Genomic DNA, 12,663 nt, shown 5'->3' on the forward strand with positions numbered 1-12,663 from the left:
AACTTATTGTGAAAATATAATGATTTTAAATGACATATTTTAATTATTTTTACTTGTTCTAGAAATTGTTTTAACAATACAAATACAAAAAATGATGAAAAATAAAGCATAATAAATAAAAATTAATTTTAAAAAATATTTAAAAATACATAAAAACAAGTCGGAGTATATTTCAAATTCTCAAATAAAATTCTATTTAAAAAAACTATTTTATAAAATAGTTTTTCAAAAAACATTCTTAATCATACTCTAATCTTTTGAAATAAAACATTTGAGTTAAGCTAATCTAAAACTAGTACTTCTAACATAAGGTGGACTTAGTGTCTATAACATCATTTAGTATAAACTAATTAAGGATTGTTTCTCTTAAACCATGTATACTAAAAACCTAATCAACACAACAAGTTGCATCACCAAAATGTATAGGGATACTTCAAATATTTGAGGGTAACGGCTAGCAGATTTATTCTGATTTGGGGTATATATTATTAATTATTATCTATCATCAACCATCTTGCTGGTTTAGATTGGGCTGAGCTTTCATTAAATTAAAATTAATAATTAAAACAATTTTCAAATATAAAAATTAACATCAAAATGAAATGACAAAGGCATATAAAAATTATTTTTAAAATATATTTAAAGATACTAAAAACAAGTTAAAAACATTTTAAGTTTTTAAATAAAATTTTATTTTATAAAAACATGAAATAATAATTTTTAAAGACTATTTTCAAAAACTGTTTTTGAAAACAGTTATCGATCTAATATTTTGTTATTGACATTTGTAATTTTAGTAAATATATATTTGATGGGTAATTATATAATGAAGTGATCATGTTATGCCTCGTTTTTGTTTCATACTTCTCTCTTTTTTCCCTTCTTTTGGAGTGCAAAAATAAGAAAGCATCAAGACATGAAGGTGGAGTATGAATGGGGGTCAAGTTTTGAACCACAAAATATGGCATTTAAGATGGAAGTGCAGAGGGGATATACGGGGGAGAGAGGAGAGTGCATTCATCTGAAATGGACAGAAGATGAACCCAGAAACCCTAAATTTAATGGTGGCAAAGGCAAATGGAGACACCTTGTAGAATGTTAAATGGAAAGGCCACTTTCATTTCATGGGAACCAAACCTAACTCTCTGAGAATTTTATGTGGCCAACGGCCATCCCCACTCACACTCAGACTCCACCTGCTGCCACCGTCGATATCATATTCAATTTTTAATTTAAGCACCTACCTTTAACATGTGGTCCTGTTTCAAAACTCTTCTGGAATTTTTTTATTTTTTATTTTTTTTAATTTCAAAACAGAAAATAATTTTCTAATTAATAATTTTTTATTAAAAAAAGAAAGCTTTTTATATGATATGTTAAATTTTATTATAAAAAATAATTGCACTGTTGATATTTTTTGAAATAATTATTTTAAAAAATAGGAATAGGAAGATAAAGGTTTGTTTGGTAAGTGTTTTAAAAAATAGTTTTTTATAACAATTTTTGAAAATTGTTTGTAAAACAAAAATTTATTTAAAAACCTAAAATATTTTTAATCTATTTTTAATATTTTAAAAATAATTTTTATATCTAGTGTTTTATTTTTAATTATTTTATATATTTGTATAATTATTTATTAAAATAATCATAAAAAATAAGTGAAAATAATATAAAACTTTTTAATTATCAAATATGTTTCCAGTCTTTTTCATTTTAAATAAGAGAAAATTGTTCTCAGAAACAGTTACAAACATACCCTAAAATTTCAAGAACCATGTCAGCCCACCTGTAAATTAAAAGAGGTAGCTTTCTGAAATGTGATGTGTTCCTACTTAGACATGCCACAGTGACACCATTTGTTTGATCTAACAGGGTCAAAGCTATGAAGGGTGATACATGAAAATTTGTAAACCTCTAGGAGGAAATAAATACTATATTCTGATTTTTGTGCACAATAATATAGGATAATTTTAAAACAAGTTGTTAAAGCACTTTATGAAGGGAATTAAGCTGAATTCCCAACCTATGAGAAACAAAAAAAATAGAGAAAATACACGTTAAAGAAAAACAATAACACGCACAAGACAGTATTTACGTGGTTCGGCAATTTGCCTACATCCACGGAATTGCAGGGATATCACTATTATCAGGGAAGAATATAGAGTATAACCTTCGGCTATAATATTTTCTCTCTCTACATAAAACACAACAACACCACACCAAAAAAACTCTAATTACAAAAGGCGGTTCCACAATGGACTAAACGGGCCCAAAAGTATCGGCCCAAGCCGAAGCGCTCATGGACTAAGCCTCAATAAATCTCCCATTAAAAAAAAACCACGCAATATTATTCGAGTCGGGTCGTCAAACCGGATCAAACAAAACTTGGCTCCACAAAGCCCAACAAATCTCCCACTTGGAGACTAGTTCAATTACCAACATCAAACTACTATCCTCCAAGAAACAATCCCTCATCCCTACAACTCATCCTCTTGTCCTCAAGCTAGAAGACCAATTGAAGCTGTGCACAGCTTCAACTTCTCAATAGTGACACCCTTAGTCAACATGTCTGCTTAGTTCTTAGATCCACAAATCTTCTCAAGTATTACCAGTTTATCTTCAACAAGGTAACGAATAAAGTGGTATTTTGTTTGTATATGCTTCGACTTTGAATGAAAAGCTGAATTTTTGGCAAGAAAAATTGCACTATGACTGTCATTGTGTAGAATGCCCATCTCCTGCTTCTTACCCAATTCATCTAAGAAACCATATAGTCAAATCATCTCCTTTCCAACTTCAGTTGCTGCAACATACTCAGTTTCTGTAGTAGACAAAGTAACAATCTTCTATAGATTTGAAGCCCATGATATAGTTGTACCACCTAGAGTAAAAACAAACCCAGTAGTACTCTTTCTACTATCAAAATATCACCAGCAAAATCAACATCTACATAACTCTGCAGTTTCAAACTTGCACCTGTGAAGCAAAGACATGTATCTAATGAACCCTTCAGATATCTTAGAATCCACTTGACTGCCTCCCAATGCTGCTTTCCAGGCCTACTCATGAATCTGTTCACAACTCCCACTACATGTGCAATGTCTGGCCTTGTACACACCATAACATACATCAAGTTTCTAATAGTTGAGGCATAGGGCACCTTGCTCATATGGTCCCTTTCTTCTTCAGTCTTCGGTGACTGTTCTTTGCTTAGTTTGAAATGATTACCCAAGGGTGTGCTCACTGGTTTAGCTTCATTCATGTTGAACCTGCTGAGAACTTTCTTCACATACTCTTACTGTGAAAGCTTCAATGTACCATTAGTCTTGTCTCTAATGATTATCATACCAAGGATTTGCTTTACAGCTCCCAAATCCTTCATTGCAAACTGTTTGGACAATTGCTTCTTTAGATTATTAATCTTCTTAATGTTAGACCCTACAATAAGCATATCATCCACATACAACAGTAATATGATGTAAGAATTGTCAAAAGACTTAACATAGCAATAATGATCAACTTCACATCTCTTGAACCCAATTCTATACATAAAACTGTCAAACTTCATGTACCACTGTCTAGGAGCTTGTGTAAGGCCATACAAGCTCTTTCTCAGTTTTCAGACTAGATTCTCTTGTCCTTGAACAATGAACCCTTCTGGTTGAATCATGTAAAAGTCTTCCTCCAAGTCACCATGAAGGAATGTTGTCTTCATATCTAACTACTCAAGATGTAAGTTTTTTGCAACCACCATTCCTAGTACAAGTCTGATTGTTGACATCTTCACAATTGGAGAAAATATCTCTATGTAGTCAATGCCCTCCTTCTGTTGGAACCCTTTAACAACTAATCTGCCCTTGTAACGTTTGCTACCATCATGCTCATTCTTTATTCTGTATACCCACTTGTTGTGCAAAGCCTTCTTTCCTACTAGTAATTCAGTCAATTCCCATGTTTGATTCCCCAACAAGGAATCCATCTCATCCTTCATGGCTAACTCTCACTTGCTGAATTCTCATCTTGCAAGGTTTTATCATAACACTCTGGCTCATCACCATCAGTCAACAGGAGATAATTTAAAACAGGTGAATAACGTTGTGGAGGTCTAATGTTCCTGGAAGATCAGCGAACTTCAGCTACAGGTGTACTCAGATCTACCTGTGAATTTACATTCTCCTTATCTTCTTCATCCTTTTTTTTGGACAGTACTTTCAGTCAATTCATCTAAGTTGACAAACTCAAATTTCTTTTGATCTATCTCTATAACATCTGACACTACAGTTTTTAATTTAACCTATTGCCACCGTCGATATCATATTCAACCCACTTTTAACATGTCTTCTGGATTTTTTTTTATTATTTTTATTTTTTATAATTTCAAAGCAAAAAATAATTTTCTAATTAATAATTTTTTATTAAAAAAAGAAAGCTTTTTATATGATATGTTAAATTTTATTATAAAAAATAATTGCACTGTTGATATTTTTTAAAATAATTATTTTAAAAAATAGGAATAGGAAGATAAAGGTTTGTTTGGTAAGTGTTTTAAAAAATAGTTTTTTATAACAATTTTTGAAAATTGTTTGTAAAACAAAAATTTATTTAAAAACCTAAAATATTTTTAATCTATTTTTAATATTTTAAAAATAATTTTTATATCTAGTGTTTTATTTTTAATTATTAATTTTATATATTTGTATAATTATTTATTAAAATAATCATAAAAAATAAGTGAAAATAATATAAAACTTTTTAATTATCAAATATGTTTCCAGTCTTTTTCATTTTAAATAAGAGAAAATTGTTCTCAGAAACAGTTACAAACATACCCTAAAATTTCAAGGACCATGTCAACCCACCTGTAAATTAAAAGAGGTAGCTTTCTGAAATGTGATGTGTACCTACTTGGACATGCCACAGTAGCACCATTTGTTTGATCTAACAGGGTCAAAGCTATGAAGGGTGATACATGAAAATTTGTAAACCTCTAGGAGGAAATAAATACTATATTCTGATTTTTGTTCACAATAATATAGGATAATTTTAAAACAAGTTGTTAAAGCACTTTAGCTATTAAAAACTATCTAAAAATCAACATATTCATCCTCCTTCCACTTGTAATGAAATTACAAAACAATCATTTTTCTTTCCATTTTTTTTGTAATCTTAAATTACTATAATATGAATTTATATGAACTTCAAGAAATCAACCAATCATTTAAAATCAAGAAATGATAGATCACAAGAAACCAACTTAATAACTTAAAGTGACTTATAAATTAATTCAAATTATTAAGTAAATTAAGCATGTTTGATATGTAACTTAATGATATGATTTAAAGTTAAAAAAAATTTTATATAATTAGTAACTTATTCTTAAATATATATATATTTTACATTTTTATCCTTATTTGCCCTAGTTACTTTCACAATTCCCTTTACTACTCACCACCTCCAATATTACTTGATCTTCTTTGTGCTAATTATAATTTATGAAGATAAATATGTCAATTTGATGATTTAAAATATATTTTAAGTTAATTTTATCAAACAACCTTAATACTTAAAGTAAGAATTAAATAATAGGTTTTAAATTAACAATTTACATATAATTTAATTTAAAGTTAACTTAAATCATTAAGTAATAAGTATTAAGTTTTACCAAATACCCCTAAGACAAGTCAATATTGTGGGTGTTTGGTAAACTAACTTAATAATTTAAAGTAATTTAATAACTTAATTTAAGTCATTAAGTAAATTAAATATGTTTGATAAAATAATTTAATAATATGACTTAAAGTTAAAAATAACTTTAAGTAATAGGTAAAAATAATCAATTTATTCTTAAATTTATATCTTTATTTTATTTTATTTTTACCTTTATTTACCTTAATTATTTTCATAATCTCTTCTTTTACTCCATAACCTTCGTTGTTACTCAACCTCATTTGTCCAAGTTATAATTTATGTGGATAAATGCATTAATTTAATTATTTAAAATAAAGTTTAAGTTAATTTTATCAAACAACCTTAATACTTAAAATAAGAATTAAGTAATAAGTTTTAAGTTAACAACTTAAGTATAATTTAACTTAAAGTCAACTTAAGTTATTAAGTAATAAATATTAAGTTTTACCTAACATTCATACAAGTTTAATTCAAATTAAAAAATAATCAACCCAAACCCATTCTAACATGACTTCTAACCAATTGTACTCAATCTCATTTTTTTAAAAAGCTTGGATTAAGCATAACTAGTTCGAGAAAATTCAAAATAAACTTTAAGGGCAAATAGTAAATTAAAAATTAATTAATTAATTAATTAAACTCATTAAAGGTAAAAGAGTCATTTTACAATTAAAAATTTTAGGTATAAATTAGATTTTCCTCTTATCTTCCTTATTCAGAAAACTCCATTAACAAAAAATCAGAGAATTGGAGAACGTAGGGCTAAAGGTTTGGAGGTCTACAGTTTGAAGTTCAAAATTTTTTCAAGTAAGATTCTAACCCTAGTTAATATTTTATATTCATTAATTAATTTTGAACACTTTAGATATTCTTTGGAATATCTCAATTTTAATTAGAGTTCGTTTAATTAATTTCTAGGTCAAAAGATTAAAAATTTATGAACATAGTTTGATTTATTAATGGATATCGATAAATTTTGATTACTCAAATGAATAGATCTAGATAAAAAAAAATTATATAGTTTCAGATGTGAAAATTACATAAAATTTGTGAGTATGGAGATTAAAAGTATTGACTTTAGAGAGGAAAAAAAATGATGAAAGATGCGTAGGAAGGATTTGGCATGTTGAAAAAAAAATTGCATGGGGTATTTGTTAAATTTCAGTAGGAGATTTAAATAATAGTAATAATAGTTTGATGCAAATAAATATTCTTAAAAGATTTAATTTAGATAAGTTAGAAAAAAGAAATAAATTATTGTTTAGGAAATTGAAATTAATATTGGATGGTAATAATATTAACATGAGAAATTAATTAGGATGTCTAATACTAAATAAAATATTTTTAGGATTTTCAAATTTTGTATATTTAGATAAATAATCAATAATCAATATTGTGTATGATATTATGTTAGGTGATGAGTAAATTCATCAAGCTAAATACTTCAAGTTTTTTAGTGCTTCTTCAAGGTAAGGGAAATTAATGTAGATTTTTATAAAAGAAAATAATTTTCTTTTTATATTGTATTTTGAAATGTGTAAAAATATTATTTTTATCTTTTCGCATGGATCAAATATGTGTTTTGTATGGAAAGTATATTTGAAAATTTTCTTTATTTATGAAAAATGAAAAATTTTGGAGATATGATATTTTGTTTTGCAAGTTTGAATTAATGAAATAAAATGTTTGACTCTGATTTTTATGGCTCTAGTCAACGGGTTATAATTGTTGACATTTGGTTTTGTTCACCTTAACAAAAACAAATTTGAAACTAGTCACTCGTTTGTGAAGTCTCACTTAATTAGGCACCATTTGTTATTTGATAACTAGTGTAAAGATATTTTGAATGTATTTGATTTGATTTTGATGAGAAATTGTTTTGAATTGGATATAAGAAAGTTTTGTTGAAAAGTTTTGAATATATTAGCATGTTTAACTAAAAAGTTTTTATGACAATAAGTATATGTTATATCTCCTGTTTGTAATTATAATTAAAAATGTCTGATTTATGAAACTGTATTGATGTTCCTTATTGAGCTTTAAGTTCATACCCCTTCTTTGATAATTTTTCAAGTACTGTTAGTTCGTGCGAGGAGTGATGGCTAGATTGAAGAATTTTTTCTTTATTAGGATTTTAATTCAAACTTTATTTTGGATATTGTTTAGATGTTAAAATTTAATTCCCTATTTAAATTATTTGAATTTGGAGTTATTTGGACAATAACACTCTGATTGATATGTTAGTTTTTTTTAAAGTTGATACTTGGATATTTTAAAATTTTCAATTACAATATGAATGTTTGTGTCATTTTCACTTAGAGCCTTTGGGTTTGAGGTATGAAATGACCGTTATGCCCTTGAAGTGGATTTTGAGGTGTGATAGTATGATTCAAAATTCAATCACATATTTTTTTTAAACTTTATATATATCTATTTCTATTGAAATTTAAATATTAAATCGAAATAATAACAAAATATATATTTATATATTTTTATATAAAAATAGAAGTATAACGATAAAGTTATAATTTGATATTTTTCTTTAAAAATCTAAAAATAATTAAATAAAATGAATATTATCAATTAAGATAATATAAATTATAAATATTATAAACAACAGGTTTGGCTTAAAGTCAAATTGCACAAAATTTAACCAAATACCTCAATCCAAATATCAAGAATAATTTACAAGCCCATTCAAATATTGAATTAGTTCATATTAGATCTAGTTAACCCGCCCAAATTATAGCCCTCGAGGATTAACAAGAAACATTTTTCACACAAAAAAAAAAAATCAAATTCAAAATTATCATGAATATTTGCTACACCAAATTCCCAGGTGGTTAGAGAGGCAACCCATGCTACAAATGGATTGAAATGAATGACAAGTGAAGAGTAAAAGCTAGAGCTTGTACTTGGAATGCAACAACCCAACCTGAGATTAATTGGAACTCATCCGTCCATGCCCTGTGTCATTACCCAGTCCTACCTTTTCGTTTCCAAGTTCCAATACATTCCATCTCTTCCCAATTTAATTATCAACTATCCCAACATGAAGCCAGCCTTTAAGAGTGAGTTTGTATCACATAATTGAACTAGAATATGATCTTTACTTATCATTTACATCTTCAATCATCCCCACTTCACTTTGGAATTCCTTTTTCTCTACTTCTCCATTTGGTTTAAGAGTTTAATAATTTTTTTTTGAAAAAGAAAAAATTAAATCATTTGCAATGTGGTTAAAAGAGAACTATGTGTTTTCCTTTTCATTAATCATATCATCAAGCCCTTGAGTCAATTTAGGGTTACAATGATTTTGACGATTTTGCAAAATTAAAATGAAATTAAAAAATTTTTATTTATGAATTTATATATACACAAGAAAAGTATGTTTTCATATTCTCATATAAAACAAAAACACAAAATCTTCAAATAATTATCTAAAAATAATCAATATTTCGCATTTTTTTTTTATCAAAACACTACCTTTGACCATTCAGTTACTACTTTTAATCATATAGATACTATCTTTAACCAACAAGTATATAAAATTTTACAATTATTTTTACATTAGTATATAGAAATACATTTTTTTTCTTATTTTTATGAGTATATGAAAACCCGCTTTTTTCTAACAGGAAAAAATAAAATAAGCAAGCCCCTTAGAGTAGGAAATTTTGTTGAAGGAAACATGAGTAAAGGAAAAGTCATATCATGGAATAAGAAAAATAAAGGTGGGACCAAAATTATACATCTTAGCATTTATTAGTAGAGGTAGAACAAATTTGGTTCTCAAAAATCACAATCCATACCTACATTTTAATTATGTAGGGGCACTGCATTTATATATTGTTGTTAAAAGTCTGATTATTTGAAAGCGTAGTCTACATGTGCTAGATTATATAGTTGGCACAATTAAGCTTAGTTGCCTTTTATTTTAATTTTTTAATTTTCTTTGGACCCCCAAATTTTTTCTTTGATATCCGAGAAAGAGGTGGGCATTAACTGTTTTCCACTTTGCCTTTTCTTACTTTTGGGAAAAATTCTAGTGTTCGTTTGGATATATTTCTTGATTTATGTTTTTAAAATAATAAAATAATTTGTATAAAATACAAACTTATTTTTTTAAAAAAAATGATTCTCAAAACTATTTAAATTATTACATCAAATTTTAAAAATTTTCAAAGTAAATTTTAAAGGTATAAGATAAATATTAAATTTTTAATTAAAATGTATCACATTAAAGTTTTTTATTTTAAAAATAAGAAACAAAAAGTATCTTGATGGACACTTACAATCCCTTTGAAAACGGTTTTTTAGAACAATTTTTTAATTTTTAGAACAAGAAAAACAGGAAAACACTAGAACATGTTTATTGTTTTCTCTTATATTTTTTAAGGGTTATTTTAAAAAATAATTATAAAGATATATAAAATAAATAAAAACAAAACACTAAATATAAAAATTATTTTTAAAACATCTTTTAAAATATTAAAACACAAGTTAAAATATTTTAGGTTTTCAAAGAGATTTTTATGCTCAAAACATCATAAAACAAATAAAAAACTATTCTATTATATTTTTCTTCAAAATCTTTCATTATATATATATATATATATATATATATATATTGTTCTTATTTTTTATGATTTTCTTTTATTCTCTTTTTCTTCATCCTAATAAAAAGATTTATTTTCTTTTGTAAAATATTTTTTATTTAAAAAAAGTATATTTATAAAACAACTCATAAATACAAATTGAATCCAATAATAAAAGTAATGACTTTTTTTCTTTTTTCTTTTTTCCCTTAGGCTCTGTTTGGTTCCCGGAAAATGCTAAGGAAAGGAAAAAAAATGTAGAGGAAAATAGTTTTCTTTAGTTTGGATGACATGGAAAATAAGATGGAAAAAAAATATAAAGGAAAGTATGAAAGAAAATATTGTAATATTTTCCCTATTATTTTCCTTAAAAAATAACAAGGAAAATAAGGAGAAAAGGGAAGGGCAAAGGGGGGGAAAATTTTATCGGGAGATCTATTGTGCCCATTATTTTTATCAATTCTGCTCAGCCTCCTCTCCTTTAGGACTTCAAAGCACCTTGCTACTGTTAAAGGCTAGAAAGAATTTTATACAATCCAGCAATTTTTTTTTTCTTTTTTTTTAAGAAAAAACCAAGGCAATTTTTGGAAATTATTTTTGAAAACAATTTTTCAAACTTGAATTATTCTTAACCAGTTTTTTTTAAATCTTTTTTACTATACTTTAAATATAATTTTTATATGTAATATTTTACCTTTTTCTATTATTTATCATTATTTTTAAGGTAATTTTTTAAAAAATAATTGAAAGTAATTCAAATATATTATTTAAAAATATCATATTTTGTGATTTTAAAAAAATCATTTTATGTTTTTAAAAATATAAAATTATTTTTTATTTTCTAATTATTAAACTTATTTTTTTGATCTTTTATTTTAAAAAACAGGAAACTGTTTTAAAAAATAATTCATAAATATAATTCGAAACTATATCTATCATTATTTCATAATATTGAATCAAAATAAAAATAAAAATAAATAACACCTAAGCTAAAAAATGATGAAATTTAGGTATAAAGTAATAAAATACAAAATTATGAAAACCGGCTACACACATTAGACTTAATAATTAGTGGGGTATTATGTGTTCTTGGAACTCACCCAAAAAGTATCATTTTGGTGCTCTACTAGGACCCTTCTTTTCAACAAAGGTGCATCAAATTAACCCTTTTTTTTTCTATTCTTTTTTTAATATATATATATATATATATATATTGTGCGTGTAGCATGCAACATATAATAATCCTTTCTCCATGTAAAAATATATGAACATATTTTATTTTTAAATTTTGATTTCTAAAATCCTTTTAAATTTTTTAAGAGCTTTTTATTAGCTATAAATGTTCCCTTGAAAATAAAAAATAGTTATTTACTCATATATTTTATTTGTATTACATAAGGAAAATTTTATACATAAATCTTATAATTATTAATAAAAAAAAAAATAATAGCAAAGACCTTTTATGAGCAATGTTTTATGTCGAAAAATTCACATTTTTCAACAATTTTTTTATTGGATTAATTTATTTTATTATTCAATAAATTGATAACCATTTAAGACAAATTGTTGATTTTATTTTCTTTTCATTTTTTCTTACATTTTTTTTTTTGTGGTTAACCAAACAAAAGAAAATGAATTTTTTTTTTCCCTTAAATTTTCCATGGATAACCAAACAAGTGAAAAAAATTATATTCATTTTCTTACCTTTTTCTTTCCTTCCATTTTTCCTCCCAATTTTCTTTCTCTCGCATTTTCCGGAACCGAGCCTTAGGATTTCTATACATGGTTGAATTAGGAATGTAAATTAAAAGGAGTGGGTCAGGGAGGGCTCCCCCTCCGAGACAGATTCATGTTTAATTAAATATATAGACGAGGACGCAGAAGGGTTCGATACAAGGAATCAACAAGTCTATGAAAATTTGTCCAACTCCCTCCCATTAGGGGCGAATCCATGAATCCATGGGCTTCTTTGTCATCCCCAACTTTGAAGGCAAAGCACTTAATTGCCCACATTTCACGATACATAAACAGGAAAGGAAAAATAAAATGTGAAAATAAATAAATATTAATTGGGGAAGACTGTCATTTTCAAGTATATATCCACGTGTAAACAAATGATAGAAAATTTGAAGCTAAGAAGAAGGTGGGACCCATTACCATTTTTGGACCCTTGAATGTAGCAAGCTAAGGCGCTGGTGCACCCAACCCTCACACTTCCAACCAACTACAACCACATACATATTTTGTATATATATATATATTATTTTCAAATTTAATTAAAAAGAAATAAATAAAAGTGAGAGTCTTTGAGGTGCAAAATCATTCAACTCTGATTGGTCAACAGTAGCCCACGTCAACGCTGGTTATAAATGTGGAG

The sequence above is a fragment of the Vitis vinifera genome, chromosome 14 (assembly GCF_030704535.1).
Source record: "Vitis vinifera cultivar Pinot Noir 40024 chromosome 14, ASM3070453v1".
NCBI lineage: Eukaryota > Viridiplantae > Streptophyta > Magnoliopsida > Vitales > Vitaceae > Vitis > Vitis vinifera.